The sequence below is a fragment of the Ursus arctos genome, unplaced genomic scaffold, assembly GCF_023065955.2.
Source record: "Ursus arctos isolate Adak ecotype North America unplaced genomic scaffold, UrsArc2.0 scaffold_21, whole genome shotgun sequence".
Taxonomy (NCBI): domain Eukaryota; kingdom Metazoa; phylum Chordata; class Mammalia; order Carnivora; family Ursidae; genus Ursus; species Ursus arctos.
In genome coordinates this window covers 23,811,270-23,832,014 of record NW_026622886.1, presented here as the reverse complement: position 1 = coordinate 23,832,014, position 20,745 = coordinate 23,811,270, and the positions used below count along the sequence as shown (strand labels likewise).

General features: G+C 33.6%; 1 long non-coding RNA gene across 1 annotated transcript in view; it reads left to right on the top strand.

The window, feature by feature from the left end:
* Nucleotides 1-12,467, top strand: part of LOC130544505 (uncharacterized) — a 199,009-nt gene extending 186,542 nt beyond the window's left edge. Inside the window, exon 4 of the long non-coding RNA XR_008960830.1 lies at nucleotides 9,801-12,467. This is a non-coding gene — a long non-coding RNA (uncharacterized LOC130544505). The remainder of the gene's footprint in view (nucleotides 1-9,800) is intronic.
* Nucleotides 12,468-20,745: the final 8,278 nt, after the last annotated feature.

Here is a 20,745-nt window from a genome sequence, read left to right as displayed (position 1 = left end):
AAGAAATTATCAAAGGGAACAGAACAGTAGAGCTCAGAATAGAATTCAATAAATTATCTACAATCAAAGGACAAGAGGAGGAAAAGAAAGAAAGAGCAAAGGATAGTGAGTAATAGTGATGAGACATAGGGGAAATCAAGGACAGTGTTACATATTTGGTCAAGGACTGGAACTAAAGTGTGAGCCCAAAGAGGATCAGAGTTTATTGTACTTACATGACTTACCTGAAAACAATTCCTCTAACTACCTCTCTTCTGTGTTAAAGATAAAGGTGAAAGATCTTTGGAGGTTTCTCAGGACCACATACATTATCTAGATAGAGTTGGGTGTGTAGTGGAGAAGAATTATGGTATTTTTAAAAAGAGGTTTAAACTGAAATATTTTAAATATTTAAAGGTAAGTCTCATGCATGTAATTCATTTGTCAGAACATGATTGATCACTTTGCTTTCAAAGAAAGAGTAAAACCCTGTCAGTTACATTTTCAGATGTCTCAATTTGAATTTCATTTTAATTGTAAAATGCTGTTAGGTCATTTCTAAACCAGTTTATGAAGGATTACTTTGACATACTTATATAATGGCTTCTATCAATCATCTCTTTTACAATTGTTCAATCCCAAACTTAACTTACAATACATTCAGCTAAGTTGATTTAAATAAAAGCCATGCTATCAAAAGTAAGGAAATTCTAGAAATCTTTTTAATCATACATAAGTATGTAGATTCCAAATGGTTCCAATCATAATTCTTAGTCAAACAGATCAGTCTGAATGATCTACATGCCAATACTGAAAGAAGTAATAATTCAATTCTGTTCAAGAAAACTTTATTTAACATCTATACAATTCTAGGGAACATATTTGGTAGAAAGAAAAAAAGGAAGAAAGAAAGAGACAGAAACAGAGAAAGAGAAGAAGAAGAAGAAAAAACAGTCTTGCTTCAAGTAGCTCACAAGTGAGGGAAGCAAATAGTCCTTGCCAGTTCATCGCTTGAAAGTCATTTATATGTCTTTATACTTAGTTTTGTGAATTTCAAACAAAAAAAATTGTAGTTTTAAGTCTTTGATTACTTCTGATTTAAGTTGGCACACATTGAAAGTATAAAAAAATTAAATGCATTAGTGAGATTAACAAAAATATGTATAGAGGAAATTAGATAATTAATCTTTCAAATACTATTTTTTATAAGTTGGTATCATTTATACTTCTGAACTTACTAAAGCATAAAACTATTCTAAGACTTCAAATATCCTGTTTTTCTTGAAAGATTTTTCCATACCAGGTTGTATAAATTATGCTGCCGAATTAAAATCTTAGTGGCTTGACACATGAAAGTTTATTTCTTGCTAATACTACAAGTACAACATGGGTCACCAGGGCTCTGATGATTATTATTACCTAAGAAGTCAAGGTAATGAAGCCTCTTCTTTTTAATTTTTTTCAGCTTTATTGAGGTATAATTGACATATAAAATTGTAAGATGTATTTAAAGTGTACATTGTGGTAGTTTGATACATGTATACATTGTGGAAGGATTCCCACCAGTTAGTTAACATATCATCACCTCACCTACTTTTTTTTTAATGAGCTCTACTCATCATTTAAGTTCTACTCTCTTAGCAAATTTCAATCATATAATAGTGTTACCAACTATAATCACCTTGTTATACGTTAGATCTTCAGACCTTACTCATCTTATAGTTGAAAGTCTGTACCCTTTCATCAACCTCTCCCTATTCCCCCCCCCTTACCCCTGGCAACCACTTTTCTACTTTCTAAGAGTTAAGACTCTTTTTATTTTTTTTTAAGATATCATACTTAAGCGATACCAGGCAGTATTGAAGCCTCCTTTTTGATACACGCTTCTATTGTTGAACCAAATGGGGAGAAAAGGGAATGTAGTAAATGACACTCTAACTCCTAAAGCCTTTATTGTTCACATTTCTGTGGTCCAATCTAGCCACATGCCTACCAAAGGAATGAGGACTTGCAATCATGCCATGTGCCTAGAATGAGTGGAGAACCAGAAATCTATGTGAAGTCCTTATGACTTCCAAACCACTTCTTTTCTCTTCTTCAGAAACAACCATCTTGCATATGTTAGATCTCTGCAAATTATTTCCTCTGAAATTCCCCATATAGAGTTGTTCATTTCTTTTGATGATATTTTCTGTAACTTACTCTTTATATTTCTGACTTTTTCAGTAGCGTTTATCCCATCTTGGGGGTTATTTCTACAATGTTTTTGTCTTTAATTCCCAAGTCTTATAAAAATGCTTTTCATTTTTTTCCCATGGTCTTGTGATCGCTTTTTGTACTCATATGATTATTTTGAACTTTTACAATTTCTTTTAGAAACGATAAATTTTTCTTTACAATTCTACTATGTAGAACTATGTAATTCATTCCTGTGTTTTTCAGCTGCTTTTTGTTTCTCTCTCTTGCTTGCTTCCAGTCTATTTTTTCCTTTTTCTTTATGCTTTTTAGGCATAGTCCCTTGATAATATCTTTTCTGAATATTACTGGGCTTTGAATGGTGATGGGACCTGCTGAAGGATGGTCTTGAAATTTATTACAAACAATGCTCTCATCAAGTTATTTCCTTTGCTCGAGGAACAAATATCTTCTTAGATGGCTAAATGTAGCAACCTGGCCTGAATAATCTTTTTTTTTTTTTTAGTTCTTCAATTCTCCTTTCTATTGAGTTCTGTCCTTGGCAGAGAAGCTAAGTCATGGACAACAGAAATGACATGTACACCATAGTTTTTCCTTTAACATACCTGTTTCATAATTCCAAGTTGAAAAAGTCAGTCTAACAGGGCATTTTAATAAAAATATATATTATGGTGTATGTCCTTTAGAATATGACAATTGGCGGAGAGAGGTTTGTTTCTGGCTCAATATCTAAAATAATATGTGTTGGTACTAAGCATGTTTTCTTCTCTCAGGCCAGATGTGTGTCATAATGTAAAGTTAGGAGTTCACGCAATTTCTTTGTCTTAAGGAAGATTTTATTTTTATGTATTTTCTCTTTTTGATGGGGTTTGAAATAGAAAGATGAACTAAAAATGCCTTTAATCCATTGCCTTAGACATTTTCATTCTTAAAAAAAAAAAAAAAACCTGTTTATATGTTGTTTTCCCACTGAGTAGGGACCTCTTTCAAGGCAAAGTTACTCCTCATCTTTTTATCTTTACCACTGAACATAGTGGGCCCTCACCAAATGTTTTTGAATTGAGGTGAAGTGGGTTGAATTTGTAAATATCTTATTGTCTACTGTTGGTCAAAAATGGGAACTAACAGGTGCCCGGGTGGCACAGTTGGTTAAGTGTCTGCCTTTGGCTCAGGTCATGATCCCAGGGTCCTGGAATTGAGTCCCACATTGGGCTCCCTGCCCAGCAGGGAGTGTGCTTCTACCTCTGCCCCTCCCTTCCCCCCACCTCCCGCTCCTGCTTGCCCGCTAGTGTGCTCTTTTTCTCTCTCTCTCGCACATGAGCGCAAAAATAAAATCTTTTTTAAAAATGAAAACTAAGAAAATGTGGACATACAGCATATCTCAAGACATTACCACTACTAGAAAAACATATCAAAACACTTCGTACTGGTATTGAAATAGGATCGTTATCATTATTTTTTTTTAATGCAGAAAGCCAGCAGGCTTTATGTTGTAATTCAGTTTTCAGTGCTAATAATAAGTCGCTTTCACTTCTACTAGGCAACTGGAAAACAGAAGCATTCAGAGGTATATCATTCACGCCAATGTTAAGGGAAAGCAGAGTACCTCAAGTCAATAGCTACAGGAATTCTATTCAGCATATATATCTATACCACAGTCCAGCATTGCTCAAGATGGTCAACCCACTTACCTTTACAGGTGATTCAGACACACTGATGGACAAACATGGAAGAGGTCAGAGGGTTTCTCTTTTGCCTGATGTATTAATCTATGTTCTTCAAGAAACAGAATCAATTAGATGTGTGTGTGTATATAGACAGAGAGAGAGGGAGAGAAAGACTTATTTTAAGGGCTTGGCTCATGTGATTGTGGGGTTTGGCAAATCCAGAATCTACATGCAGATCAGCAAGCTAGAGACTGAGAAAAAAGTTGATGTTTTAGTCTCCAATCCAAAGGCAATCTGTAGGCAGAATTCTCTCTTCCTCAGACAACCTCAGTCTTTTCTCTTAAGACCTTCAACTGATTAAATGGGGCCCACCCACATTATGGAGAATAAACTGCCTTGGTCAAAGTCTACTGATTTAAATATTAATCACATTGAAGAAATACCTTCCTAGCGCCATCTAGACTGATGTTTAACAAAAAACTCATTACTGTGGCCTAGCCAAGTCAACACATAAAATTAGTCACTACCTCTGGTATGCTTAGGAGAATTACGGATCAGCATCAATTGACCTGGCTTTTAATTCAAGTGCTGTTGTGCCACATTAAGTGACCAGGAGGCTGCTGAGCCATTTTATTCCACACAAAGTGTCCCCATGGGAACAACGCAGAACTCAAAATCTCAAGCAGTAATCTTTGTTGTGGTATTCAGATTTATTCTTCCTAATAAGTATGTTATTGTAAAAACTTCTTGATAGCTTAAGGCATCCAGAAAGTAGCACATTTATAGAAAATGACAGCATCATTATTAGAGCTGAAGCTTCAACATCCCCACTCCCCTACTTCATGTGATGGATAATTTGGAACTCACTCATGTATGCTTTGGCTAAATTTTGAGATTTATAATCAACTTGCAAAATGAGTCCCAATTTCACATGAGCTGAATGAAGACTAAAAATCAAGCAACAAATATTAGGATTATCCTTCCATTACACTTCTTTTGAAAAAGGACTCCTTGCTACCATATGAAGGATTCTCTAAGCTTTAATACTGAGCAGAGATTTAAAAGGATTAACATGAACCACCTTCCAGTAAACACACAGAATGCATTTTAACATCTAGTATTTCATCTTTATTTGAGTACTTTCAAATCGTAATGCTCTGATCATGTAGAAAGACTGGCTGGTATTGTTCATTATTATTCCTGCTAAGTTATTCATAGTTCCCCACTGACCTTTTTTCAGCATGTTTTTCAGATCTTTTGTTTCGGCTGCTGTTTTGTGTCTTGCTGACGTTAGTCAGTCAGATTTATGGTGCTCTGTACAGGGGTTCCCACCATGCATGTCATTATTACTAATGTTTCTCCCTGTGTTTATAACTTAGCCATTTAGTTGCTGTGCTCAACTCTTTGAATTCCTAGGACTTACACCTCACTGGAATAGCACTTCTTATTGCCAAGGTCCTTTGTAAAACACTTGACTCTATTTTCATGTATAACTATTTTTAGAGCCCACAGTGGAATTGAACAGACCTGTTCTTTGATTGTTTATTTTCACCCAGACATTTATTTGGAAGATGTTAGTTCTCTTTGGGCTTCCACAGATGCCCCATTCGTTCATTCAACATCTTCTATTGTACCAAATATGGACACGACCAACTTGCTCTCAGATGAAATAAAAGCTGGTACTTTCTTATCATGTAAATATCTGCAATGTTGGGCTGTTAATTTGGGACTTTATGCTTTTAGTTTTCTCCAGTTATGCAGAATACTAGTCTTGTCCTCCAACAAAAATGTGTTTCTCACTATAACTTTCAAATGGTTATAATAATAGACACAGCAAATAATAAATGGTTTTGTAACCTTGAAGGAAAAGTGGAAATAACTAAGGATGATTATGCCATAGAACAGTTAGAACAGAATGTCATTGGTATAGTAAGATTTGAGGGGCATTGAAAACCTGCTTGCTCCAAAATGTGTCTAATGATTTGTGTCAGTGATTAAAATACCTACATTCATGTAACACTTTGGATAAGTTGACCTATTAAAAAATAAACATTTAGAAACTAGAATGGGATATTATCACCCATGAATATATTAACTTTTATGCCATGACTTCATGAAGCATTCACAATGTCTGTAGGTAAATTATCACTCCTTAGAACTGTTTAAGTTGAGTATTTTTTTTATGGAACTTATTACATAATTCAAGTTTTTATATTCACCCATATTGTGCCTACCTGTATCAATTTAACTGTAAGGTCTTTGAGGGTGAGGTAGGTGTCTGAAGTTTTTAATATCCCTCACAGCAAATAGCAAAGAATTGTGTGTGTTGTGCATGCTCAAAAACTGTGAATAAATGAAAAACGAAATGACTATATTAAAATTGATTAGCTTATCAGTTTAACTGGGAAAGGTACATAAGGTAAGCATAATATGATGATGAAGAAAGATATAGGCTGCTGCTACAAAAGTTAGTTTCCAAACAAAGCAATAAAAATAATTGCCCGGGGGTGCCTGGATGGCTCAGTCAGTTAAGCATTGGACTTGGTTTCAGCTCAGGTCATGATCTCATGGGTTGTGAGATCAAGCCCTGTGTCTGGCAGAGAATCTGCAGAAAATCTTCCTGAAGATTCTCTCCCTCTGCCCCTTCTCCCACTCTCTCTCTCTCAAATAAACAAATAAATCTTAAAAAAAGTAATAATTGCCCAAAGTGGAACTTTCAGAATGGCAGAGTGAGAACCTTGGTAAATCCCCTCCGTAAGAACAACAACAAAAATACTAGAAAAAAATTATCAAAATCAACCATTTCAAGGGCACGTGGGTGGCTCAGTCGGTTAAGTGTCTGCCTTTGGCTCAGGTCATGATCCTGGGATCAAGCTCCACATTGTACTTGCCAGTCAGCGAGGAGCCTGCTTCTCCCTTTCCCTCTGCTGCTCCCCCTGCTTGTGCTCTCTCTCTCTCTCAAATAAAATCTTTTTTAAAAAAATCAACCATTTCAGAACTCTAGAAATTAACCATAGGATACTACAAAATAGAAAATGTTTAAGAAAAGCTATTGAAATTTAGTAACAAAAGTAGGGTCAATGGAGTTTATTTTGAGCATATTCCTATGCCTACCCACCTTCCATGGCACAGTAGTTATTGACAACTACCAGCCTCACAGCCATGAGAGCCACAGATTTGTCTTAGAGCTCTGCAAACAGCCCCATTCCCCAGAATGTTGTCATTATTTGACAAAACTTGCAGCTCTCTGGAAAAGTTCCATTTCCAGAACATTGTTACAGTTTAGCCTGACTTGGAGTTCAGCTTGGTAGGAAAGCCCTATTTCCGGGTCATTGTCAAAAACAAGTGCAATTAGCTGCAATAGGTAGCTGCAATACATGTTGAGACAAATGAGACTGGCCAAAAACTATGAGAGGAAGATCTAGCAAATGACACAATCTTAAAGGGTTTTGAAAAGTCTCAACATATTCCTGGGGATCTAGAAATCCACATACATGTGTGAGTTGGGCACATGCCCAGGAAAACAGAAAGGAAGCCCCAGTTATTTATCAATATCTGGCTGACCTTGGGCCCTGTACACGCAGCAATGAAGACTAATGCAGACATACAAACTGCCTGAACTTGAGTGTGTGCCTCAGCATGGATACAGAGCCCTTGGAAAGACTGTAAGGTTTATTGGCTCAAGTAAATCTCCTGAGCAACTACTGACTGACCCATGGGTGAACCCTACAAATCCAGGCTTAAAACTATAAACAAAAAGTAGATGATAGATAGATAGATAGATAGATAGATAGATAGATAGATAGATAATAGATAAAAAGCAAGGATTGCAGGGGCCACACACTCAGGAAATAGAATACTGTTTGGAGTTAGTCCTGGAAAGTCGCTAAACAAATAGCAGCAGCAGCAGCAACAACAACAACAAAATAGTAACAACAAAATTGGGAGGGGGTCTGATTATAGAGTTGCTGTAATATGCAGTTGATTGCTATTATGCACAGATTTCATATATGTAAATTCACCTATGTGCTAAAACTTACTTGTAACATCAAAATCAATACTCATGGTGCTTTTCCAGTCACTCATGTGATTGTGAATGTGTGGAATGGCAAAAAATTTAAGTCGTCCAATGCACATATTCCCAGATGAGGTCAGAGAAGGTGATACTCTGCCTTATTGTTTTAGCTTTCACACAGAGATGATCAAGAGATGGAGACAGGGGCACCTGGGTGGTGCAGTCAGTTAAGTGTCTGGCTTTTGGTTTTGACTCAGGTAATGATCTCAGGGTTGTGAGATCAAGCCCCCTTCGGGCTCCATGCTCAACATGGAGTCTGTTTGAAATTCTCTCTCCCTCACCCACTCCCCTGCCCACTCATGCTCTCTTTTTCTCTTTCCCTAAAATAAATAAATAAATCTTGAAAAAAAAAAAAAAAAGAATGGAGATAGTAGTAGGGCAGCCTCACACAAGTTACTTAACATTTCTAAACCTCATTTTCTCTCTTGTAAAATAAAAAAAAGAGAGTTTACCAGGATTTTTTTTTTCAGAATTTAAGATTAAAATCTATGTGAGATATGTATACATACATATATCCTCTAGGAACAGTAGTTCAGTATTCACTAATTCAGTGTTTGTGGTAGAGCAGGACTACCATGAACAAGGAGAATCAATGATCTTGTCTAAATGTTCCAGTTTTCAACAAAAAATTAGAAGAAATGCATATAAACAGGAAAGGACAGCCCATACACAGAAAAATAAAAACAGTCAATAGGAACTATCTTTGAGGGTACCCAAATGTTGCACTAAAGGAAAATCATGTTTATAGAACTAAAGAAAAGTAAAACAACTATATATCACCAAATCGAGAAAATCAATAGAGCTAGAAATTATGGAAGAAAAAACAAATATTCTGGAGTTGAAAAATATAATAACTATAGTTGAAAAAAATAGAAGGGATTAACAACAGATTTAAGCTTGCAAAAGAAAGAACCAGTGAGCTTGAAGTTAGAAGAAAGGATTAGTGAACTTGAAGATAAATTAATAGATTATCCAGTATAAGGAACAGAAAGAAAAATGAAGAAAATGAACACAACTTCAGAGACATATGGAGCACGTATAAATTTACCAATTTATGCATAGCGGGAGTCCCAGAAGAAGAGGATTGGAAAAAGGGACAGGAAAATATTTGAAGAAATACTGTCCAAGAACTTCCAAAATTGATGGAAAACATTAATCTACTCATCTATCAATGAACTCAATGAACTATAAGTAGGAAAAACTCAAAGAGAACCACATCCACACACATATGTGACATAGAGAACTACTTGAAAGCAATTCAGGTACAAATACAAGGATCCTCAATGAGTTTAATAACTTATTTTTCATCAAAACCATAGAGACCAGAGCGTGATGACATATTCTGAAAAGAAAAGACTGTTAACCAAGATTTTGATATCCAACAAAACTATTCTTCGAAATTGAAGGAGAAACAAACATTCCTATATAAGCAAAAAGTGAAAAAATGTGTTGCTAGTACACTCTGGTGTGAGCCTGTCACTCTGAAAAAGAAGCACACTAGATGGTAATTCAAATCTACACAAAGGACTAAAGAGCATCAGTAGAGGAATTTACACTGGGAAATATTAACTCTTTTCTTCTCTTATTGATTTAAAAACAATTGAATTAAACTAATTATGGAACTGTATTGATAGGCTAATATAAAAATGTGATTTGTGTGATAAAAATAGAACAAAGTAGAGGAGGGGGAAAGAGCTATATTGGAGCAAAGTTTTACTATACTATAGGAATTAACTTAGTATTAATCTGAACTAGATTGTTTTAAATTAAGATGTACATTGCAAGCCCCAGAACAACCATCAAGAAAGTAACTTAAAAAACATGGTTTATTTATTGATTGATTGATTGATTGATTGATAAGATTTTATTTATTCATTTGACAGAGATAGAGACAGCCAGCGAGAGAGCGAACACAAGCAGGAGGAGTGGGAGAGGAAGAAGCAGGCTTCCAGCGGAGGAGCCTAATGTGGGGCTCGATCCCAGAATGCATGAGCCGAAGGCAGACGCTTAACGACTGAGCCACCCAGGCGCCCCTAAAAACCATGGTTTAAGAAACAACAAAGGAAGTAAAATAGTACACTAGAAAATACCTAACAACAAAGAGACTAATGGAGAAATGAAAGAACAACAACAACAAAAAAAAAACATGACATGTAGAAAGCAAATGGCAAAATGGCAGTTGTAAATCCTACCATATCACTAGTTATGGTAATTAAAAATGAAATAAACCATCCAAATTAAAAGCATAAATTATGAGACTGGATTGAAAAACAGAATCCAGATCTATGGAGCTTATAAGAGACACATTAAATTCAAATAGATTAAACCAATCAAAAAGCTAGAGTGACTGTACAAATATCAGACAAAATAGACTAGGAGAAAATATAGGTTATGAAAAAAAGAGGTATATTTTGTAATGACAAAGGGTCAATTCATCAGGAAGATATAACAATTAAAACCTATGCAGCTTAATAATGGAGCCAAAAAAATACATGAAGCCCAAGCTAACAGAATTAAAGAGCAATAGACAATTTAATATTAATAGTTGAAGAGGTCAATACTTCACTGCCAATAATTGATAGAACAACTAGACAGAAAAATAATTACCTAGGCATGAAGGGGAAAAAATGATGGTAGTATAGCAATGAGGCTAAAGGAGGGGTTGGAAAGACGTTACCAAAACACTTATGTAGGTCTTCAATGGCATCATTTATAAATTATTTTAATTCTCTTTAACAGTTGTCAGAATTCTGTTTTACCCTTTTTATAATCATAAAGTTTTATGATTTTCTAGTAATTTTTCTTCTTGGCTATAGTGCCTATAGAATAGTTAAATTTTGTTGTTAATGGTAGTACCTTTTTCTCTGACATAATTTTTTAAATCTAAAATGATAAGTAAATAACATAAGCACATGGCAGAAAATATGAAAAAAAAGAAAGAAAAAGAAAGACCAAAATAGTTTCCATAAATTTTGGCTAATTTGAATAATCCTGCAACTTCTTTGTAGCTAAATGATTACACATGTTATAATTATTTTCTTATAACAAATTTCTAGAAATAAAATTGTTAGAGCAACTGGTATGACCATTTAAAAAATTTTTATATATACAAAGGCAAAGTGCCCTCCCAGAAATAGCAAATTAGTTTCTATCCCATCAAAATATAAGAATCTGTTTCCCAAAAAACAATTTATGATAGTCAGCTGAGTGGATTATTCAGTAATTTATTTAACTACTATGCTATAGTTGGACTTTTCAACCATTCAATTTAATAAACAAGTATTTGTTGTATGCCTGCTATGCGTCAAGTTTATGCATAGAGTAATTACAAAACAGACATACACTTTGCCCTTGAGAACTTAATTCACCTTTATACTACTCTGCTAATATTTATGGTGACTATCTTTTTACACATTTGGATTGTTTTTAAACAAGTCCTAAAAGTGGTGATGTATTTTCTAACACTTGTGAAAGTTCAGTTTTCAACGATTGCCTTCAAATTCTCTTCATTGGATATCCTGCGAATATTGAGAAGGCTCCCAAAGGCACTCCAGAGGATGACTTGAGTGTAGAGACTATAGTAAAGAAATTTGGTTCATGCTTATTTTGAGATAACCTTCAAAAGAATAAAGTAGATGAAAATTGGTTCTATGTGTATATGTGAAGTATGATAGTTACAGACTTTCAGAGCTAGATCAACTTTAGAAATCTCATTCAAATTCTTAATTTTGCATTTTCACATTTTTAAGACTGATACTCTAGAAGATGCTCTTTTGTAGTCTCATGACTAAAAATTTTAGAAATAATGTCAAGGGTTAGATAATAATTAGAAAAACTTGAAATCTCACTGAACTTTCACTATGCCATATAGCAAATATCAGTAGTCCAATAATTATTGATCTTAAAAGGAGTTTTACTCCGGGACATAAAAAGCATTACACAGCTATAATACCTATAATGTCAAAAAAGTGTTTGTTTTTCTTTTGGTCAGTCTAATGATTAACTGATAATAAATAAACCTGAGATACTAAAGCACTCAAATCTTTCCATATTTGTCTCTTCTAGAGCGAATGCAGGAATTTTGAAAGAACAGCCTAAAAAGCCTTGTTCTGAGATTGTTCACATCATAAAAACATTAGTGCTTTATTAGAATCTACATGAATATCACGAGTATTTCCATTTTGGAGATCTCCTAAGGAAACTGGAGAAATTGTTCTGAAGAATCAGAAACTCTTTTCTGACTTTTGAAAATTTTTTTAATTTTTATTTTTTATATTATTTTTATTTTTATAATTAGAAGTATTAACATTGAAAAAGACTGAGGATTTCAATACAAGTGAAGTTTTGTCATTTACTTTCAGCAATGAATAGTAACACAGTTAGCTGCTTGTATCACTCCAGAGAACTGCAATTCATGATGAAATAAGAAAGAAGCGAGTCAACACCCAAAAAATGAAGAAATGCTTCTGGTAATCAAAGTCACCAGAACTATGTTTATCTGTATAAAACTATTTATTAACAGAAACTTCAAATAAATTAATTTTTAAAAGCACTATGACATAGCAAACATTTTTTTAACTTAAATAATGTGATATCTTATAAACTCTCCAGAAATAGTTTCACTTGTAAAAGACATTTGTGAAGCAGAAATTTACTGGCCAAAGAGCAGATCACTTAAAGCTATAAAACCTTTAAGTAACGATAAAAATAAATCATTGGCTTCAATGTGAAAAAACCCTTCCAGAATGACTGTCACCAAAAATAACAAAGAATCGAGTCCCTATCCCTATTTCTTTAACCTTGATCATAACTTTGGCAGAACATGTCAATGAACAATGTTTGTCCCTGCCAATGAATTTCTTTATATAAAATATGTAATATAACCCAAAATGATTAAGTTCTTGGCTTGTCCTCATAGGAAATCTATAGCTTTACTTACTCATGTAACTGTCCTATGTTTCTATTTCCTATTTTTGTGTAATACTGACTTAATATGATAACTAGTCTCCTCAGGAAGTTTACATAAAGTATTGTCTTTGATGATTATTCATATTTGGATAATCTTATATTATTTTTTTCCTGGGGGATTTACTCTGTGGTAGTCTTTAAGATTAGTTCTCAACGTTCTGGGCGATAGTATAATTACACTCTTGACCACCCTATGGTTGTATGAGACTGTGTGACCAGTCAGTGTTTTTTGAGCAAAAGTGATGTGTGTAATTTCTGGACCAAACGTTTAATAGCTAATTTAGAATTCTCTGTAACTCTTTTTTCAACGACGTTTCACATGCTGGCTACTCTTTCAGCCTGGGTCCTTGAATGCCTGCAATAGCAAGTAGGGGGATTCATAAGGAAAATAGATGCTAGAGATGGTAACATCAGTTATTTTTTATAAAAATGAAGTATACTGAATTCATATGAATTTTCTAGATTTGGAAATAACTGCATCTGATTATTTTCTCAGTTTCTTTTTTTTCTCATTGAAGCACATTTGCAATACTGTAGTACTAAAACATGATTTTACGTATTGCTTTTAAGATTATACCTTGGAGATTGCACCACATCCATTCATATAGAATTGCTCCATTTATTTTTAACTTGGAGATTATTCCATAGATACTCTTAGGGAGCTGCTTTATTCTTTTTTACCATCTATATAATTTTCCATTGCATGAATATATTTATTTATATATGATATATTTATAATTTATTTATTTTTAATGAAAGTATAGTTGACATACGATGTTATATTATTTTCAAGTGTATGACATAGTGATTCAATAAGTCTATACATTATACAGTATGCACCAAAATAAATATAGCTACCATCTGCCTCCATGCTAAGTTATTACAACATTATTGACTATATTTCCTATGCTTTACTATACATCTCCATGACTTACTTATTTTACAATTGCACATTTGTATCTCCTAACCCCCTTCACCTATTCTTCCTATCCCTCCATTCACCTCTCCTCTGGCAACCACCGGTTTGTTCTCTGCTATTTATGAGTCAGTTTCTGTTTTGTTTTGTGTTTCAGATTCCATATATAAGTAAAATCATATGGTATTTGTCTTTTTCTGTCTGACTTATTTCACTTAGCATAATACCCTCTAGGTCCACCTGTGTTGTTACAAATGACAAGATTTCATTCTTTTACCCATTCATCTATTGATGGACATTAGGTTGCTTCTATATCTTGGCTATTGCAAATAATGCTGCAGTGAACATAGAAGTGCATGTCTTTTCGAGTTAATGTTTTTGTTTTGTGGGGTGACTATTCACAAGTGGAATTACTGGATTGTATGGTATTCCTATTTTTAATTTTTTCAGCCACCTTCATACTGTTTTCCATAGTAGCTGCATCAACCAACAGTGCACAATGGTTCCCTTTTCTCCATATCCTTACCAATATTTCATTTCTTGCCTTTCTGATATCAGCCATTCTGACAGGAATGAGGTAATATTTTATTGTAGTTGTGATTTGCACAGCTCTGAAAATCGGTGACATTGGGCATCTTTTCAGGTGTTTGTTAGCTATCTGTATATCTTCTTTGGAGAAATATCTATTCTTGTCCTCTGCCCATTTTTGAATTGGACTGTTTTTGTTTTGGTTTGGTTTTGTTTGGTTTTGGTGTTGAGTTATATGAGTTCTTTAAAGACTTTGGATATTAACTCTTTATTAGATAGATCATTTGCAAATATTTCCTTTAAAAATTAGCTATATCATTTTAAGGATATGTTATTTAGGCACATATTGATGAAGAAAATGTTTCTTGAGGATCACTGAAGCTAACAACATATGAAGAAATAAAAGTGACACAAGTAGAGTGGGTGTGTATTCAAATAAAAATGGAAGATTTAACATTTATTCTCAATTTGGTTTGCCTATCATGTGAACATTTAGGTCTCTGCTAGTTACTTTCTGGAGATCACCTAGTCACTGCTCTTTCCCATGGTTAAGGGATATCCTGTTTGTGGAATTTTTTTTTTTTTTGGAAGACTTTACTTATTTACTTGAGAGAGAGAGATAGAGAGTGAGCAAGCAGGGAGAGGGAGAGAGACAAGCAGACTCCTGAAGTGGGGCTCAATCTCACAACCCTGAGGTCATGACCTGAGCCCAAATGAAGAGTCTGACATTCAGCTGACTGAGCCACCCAGGGGCCCTGTGGAAACTTTTGATTAAAGTAGGTATAAATAAACACTTTATTTCTAAGCAGCATAATCCAGTATTAGATACAACTGAGTGAAACTAATCTATTCGGAGGGATTTCTCCCTTTTTGTATATTTAATGTGTAAATTCTTTTCTGGTGTACCTTTTTCTTTTTATGAATTTGGTTAATTTTTTAAATTACCATATGAAAATTGGCAGAGACATTTTTATTTCAGTTACTTTTCTCAGAAACCACACAAAAAAATAAATGAAAGGAAAAAGGAAAATTTATGTTGTCACCGATGGATGAAGCATTTATACACTCAAAAATGTATATATGTATAAGTTATTTTATGCATTTTTGTATGGATTTAGCTATATACTAAAATGTATAAAATACAACAACTACATTGAAATTGGACTGAACTGGACAAAAATGAGAACTGGAATATATTTTTTTTTCAGAATTTGAGCAGGAAACCCATTTCCCTAAGAGTACAGTCCTATCCAAATATGTTGATTAGAGTGATTAGATTTTGAGGTGTAGTTAGATCATGGCAGAAGTAAGGAGTATCATATAAATTCAGTAACACACAGCAAAATGGCAGAGAAGGTAGAGCTGAAAGAGAAAGTATATTTACTCTTCATTTACATTTTCTATGAATTATAACCCTAGACAAGGGAAATTTCCTGACAAGACATGGGGTAAATTATGGAGGTGGGGCGGTAATTGCTATAATTTAGCATCAAAATCATGTCACTTAAGGGCTTTGTTTTAAGCTATTTAAATCTCTTAAACATCAAACACTAAGGAAAAATGAGCTATCAGGGCAAAGGAGATAAAACATTTGGTGGATGGTTTCAAAATGATAAATCAGAAACAGAACCATGAACTACCCCCTTTTTATTTGCCCTATACCACCTACCCTATTTAATATATTATAATTATTATACCATAATATATTATAATTATATAAATAAAATACGTTATAAATACATAATATAATACGTATTTTAAAATGAGCAATAATCCAAAAGAAAACAAAACAAAACACACAATCTAAACATAAATGCTATAAATAAGTGAGGAAATGTATACAAGCTAAAAGAAAATGAAAGATCTATATCATGTGGGGATTTATCCAGAGCAATAGAGACAAAAACAGTTCAGATCCATTGTTCTCCATAATTTCAAAGACATTAAAATAACATATTAACCTGAGTAAAAAGAATCTCAAAGAATAAAGTAGCCAAAATGTGATAAGATAATGTGAATATTTGAAAGGATTTTCATGATTGTAGAAAAAGATTGAAGAGAAAAAAATTAATTACAGAAATAAAAACCCTTTCAAGTACAAAGACCATTAAAAAAAGAATACTAACTAATACTAATACTAACAACTGAAAATACAATCAAGCATAAGTTAAAAGACTGGAGGAAAACACATATACACACATATGTATGCACACACGTACATGCACACACATGTACACACACAGAGATGTATACTTTTTGGTAGATTTATTCTTAGATAATTATTGTTTTAGTTGTTACTTTTTTTTAAGTTTCCAGTTTTTGCTGGAGTATTGAAATACAATTGACTTATTTTTAAATCTTCTTTATTGAGGTATAATTTACCAGAATAAGAAAATGTATCCACTTCAAGTGGTCAGTTCTATAAATTTTGATAAATGCACATACCCATGTAACCACAAGATCCCTATGCCCTTTAGCAGTCAATCATCATACCACATCTTGGTAATCACTGATCTGCTTTCTTTATTTTGAGTAAAATTTGTCTTTCCTCCAGTTGCATATAAATGGAGTTTATCTGTAGACCAATTGGAGGAGAATTGGCATCTTTAACAATGTTAAATCTTTCAGTTGATGAATATGGCATACTTATCCATTTATTTAGATCTTTTAAATATCTGTTAGCAATATATTATAATTTTCAGAGTGCAAGATGTGCACATCTTCTGCTATATATATTTTGAAGTAGTCCACATTTTTATGGCTTTGTAAATATATTTTTAAACTTTAACACCCAACTATTTATTATTAGTATAGAGAAATGAAATTGACTTTTTCCTAACTTTATATCTTGTGATCTTGCTTAATTCACTTACTGCTTCTCTTCTGAAACTCCAAATGCCGGCTAGACAGACTGCTTGCTATTGTCCCAGAGGTCACTGAAGCTCTGTTTATTGCTTTTGTCTTTTTCCCCCCTCTTTCTCTGTGTGCTTCAATTTGATTTGATACTATTGCTAGGTCTGTACAGTCTAATTTGCTCTTTATCCCATCCTCTAAATTTTTTATTTCATATAACTTGCTTTTCATATCTAGCCATTTCATTAATTTTCTGTATCTTTTATTTCTCCCTTCATCATTTCCTACTTTGTTTTAAAACCTCTGAACATATTAAGCATATTTATTATAGCTGTTTTAATGTTCTTGTTTTCTAATCTGTCCTCCCTGTCATTTCTTGGTCTGCTTCTATTGACTGCTTTTTCCACTGATTATGTGCTATAATTTCCTGCTTCTTTGTATGGATAGTAATTTTTTTTATTGTATGGTAGACATTATGAAGTTAAATTGTTGAGTATTTATAATTGATGTCTTGCTTTAAGGAGTGCTGTGCTTTGTTCTGGTAGGCAATTAACTTACTTAAAGATTAGTTTGATACACTTAATTACTATTTTAAAGCATTTCTATGGCATATCTAGAGTAGTTTTCATTTTAGGCACACTTCAATCCTGTTACCAAGGTATGACCCCTCTGGGGTTTCTTGGATGCCCTGGTGATGACAAAGAATCTCTACACTGGCCAAAGCTCAAATGCTTTGCTGCCTTGTGTAAGATCTGGTAATTGTTCATCTTACAATCCTTTTGCCTGGTTTTCATTGAGTTTTACATTATACTTGCATAGCCTAGTACATACCAAGGACTTAAGGAGCCTCAATGACAGTTTTGGAAGCTCTTTTTCTTAATATCTCCTTCTACAAAATCCTGCCACACAGTTTCCAGCTGTCTCAACTTTATTGAATTTCCTTCTCCATCTGCTAAACTAAGTGAGACTGCCAAGCTTTTTTTGTTTTCTCCTTCCCCACACCCATGGTCTGAATATTGCCTCCAGCCAGAAAGATGAGGTAATTATTGCTTATATTCTTTGCTTCCTTTCTCTCGTAGATAATAGTTCAGTGTTGCCTGTTGTTCAATATCTAAAAACAACTTTTCCCCATTTGTCCACTTTTCTAATTATTTATGACAAAAGAGTATTTATGGTCTATGTTTCTTTACAATAGCCAGAAACAAATTTCCAATTAATTGATTTTTATATGTTGATATTACATCCAGCCAATTTGCCCAACTTGATTATTTTTAGTTACTTGGATGAGAATCTATGGGTTACCCATATGGATACTCATATCATACATTAGGAATAATGACTTTCATTTTTTCTTTTCCAATCCTTAAGCCAGTCATTACTTTTCCTTGTCTTTATGGACTGGCTACAACCTTTAATACAATATTGGCTTATTCAGAGAGGGATGCTTATGGATAAAATTACCTGAGAAGTATAAAAATTACTTTGGTTTTTACCGTAAGTCTTAACTTTCTCTAAGACATTTAATATATTATCTGAATATTAACAGAAATAGATTCCATTTTTCCTATCTACTTATCCATCTGTATAGTTACCTTATATTGACAAAGGCATATAAAGATGTTTGGAATAATATTTACCAAATTTTGTTATTTATTTCTGGGGAGTAAGAGTTGCAATAGATTTTGGAACTAATTTTTACTTTTCCTTTTGTTCCTTTATGCATTGCTTTAATTTTTTTTAAATAACAAGCTTGTATTATTTTACGAAAATAATGGTCCTTAATCTAAAAATATTACATGCTTATTATAAAAAGTCAAATAACACGAAGGTGTACATAGGAAAATGTGGCAATTATCTTCAATATATCCCAATCCCAGGGGTATCCACTGTTAAATAATGTATATACTTCCATTGTTTTTTCAGTGCATATACAAGCATTTAAGTATATAAATATGTATGTGTTTACACATGTATGTATATATGTATATACAAATGTATGCATATGTAATATATATTTATACACACATATATATGTACATGCAAATGTAGGCAGATTCAGTATATATAACTGGAAATATAACACACATATATAACTGGAAGTAGATATGATTTTCTGCCAAATGAGATCTTGTTGAATATAATAATTTGCAATATGCTTTTCTTGGTTTAATAATATATTATAGACATCTCTTCATGTCAGTACATAGATATACATTGTAAAATTATAATTTAAAAATTATTATTTTATATCTACAATTAAGTAATAGAAAAATATTGAAAGAAAAATGTGCATTTGTCACTTTGGCTACCTCTTTCCCTCCTCTGCCATCTTTTCCAAGGCAGCATTGTAAACAGTTTGTTATGCAAACTTTGGTCTTTTCCTACAATAATTAAATTTATTCAGTTGTATTTATACATAATATAACTATATATCCCCATATATATAACACTATAATATGTATATTTAAGTATACATATACATAGTTTTTCTGACACTTGATTTTATAATAAGCCTTAAAAACACTATAAATCTTTCTATTTTATTGTTCGTATTCTTTTTAATAGCATGCTAGTATTTCTTAGCATAAATGTTCCATAGTTCATTTAGCTCCTTTTTCCTCGATGGACTTTTGGTCCTGTAACAGATACTACACATTGACTCACCGCAGTCCATTTCAAGTACTTTGGAACATGCTTGACTGAATGACAGAGGCTGAGCAGTTACAGACTATATTTCTCAGACGCCCTTAACAAACAACTCAGGTTCCAATGGGCTTAGCTTTCAATGAGCAGATACATTCATATATTGGAAAGGTTATCTGGTACTTCTGTTGTTTCTGCTGGTGAGCTCAGTTGTAGTGGTATGTGGTTTCATGAAACAGCAGTTACTGGCCTATGCATGGTACCTAGCTTCATAGGTGTCATAAAGCAGGGGGCTTGGCATCACTTTGCTGGCCTCAATCTTGTCTAAGTGAGAGCAGTGTAGAACTGGACGTGGTGGTGGCAGAAGTGTGGACATGGGACTTGCGCAATATTGTGATTTATGGGAAATATATATTTGGTCATTTAGATGATCAAAATGCATTGTTACACGTATTTGGTCTTATCCCCAATTCCTGGTTTTTAGCTCCCAAACTCTTGGAATTTCCCACGATGAAAACAAAAAAGGTCTCTTGTTATGTTAATAAGATGACGTTTGGACTGCACCTAAGGACTGAGGTTGGTTGCCAGGGGATAGATCATGTGATTAGAGGGTTGAAACTTTCAGTCCCACCTCCAGACCTTCTGAGAGGGAAGAGGGGCTGGAGATTGAATCTTTTGCCAACAGCCAATGATTTAATCAATTATGCCTATATAATGAAGCCTCAATAAAAAACAAAAAGGAAAGGGTTCAGAGAGCTTCTGGGTTGATGAACATGTGGAGACCTGGGAAGAATGGCACTCTCCAAGAGGGCATGAAGTTCTGCACCCCTTCCTACATACCTTACCCTATTTACCTTTTCTATCTTGCTGTTTCTGAGGTATACCCTTTTAAAATGAACCAGTGGTTTAGTAAGCAAAAT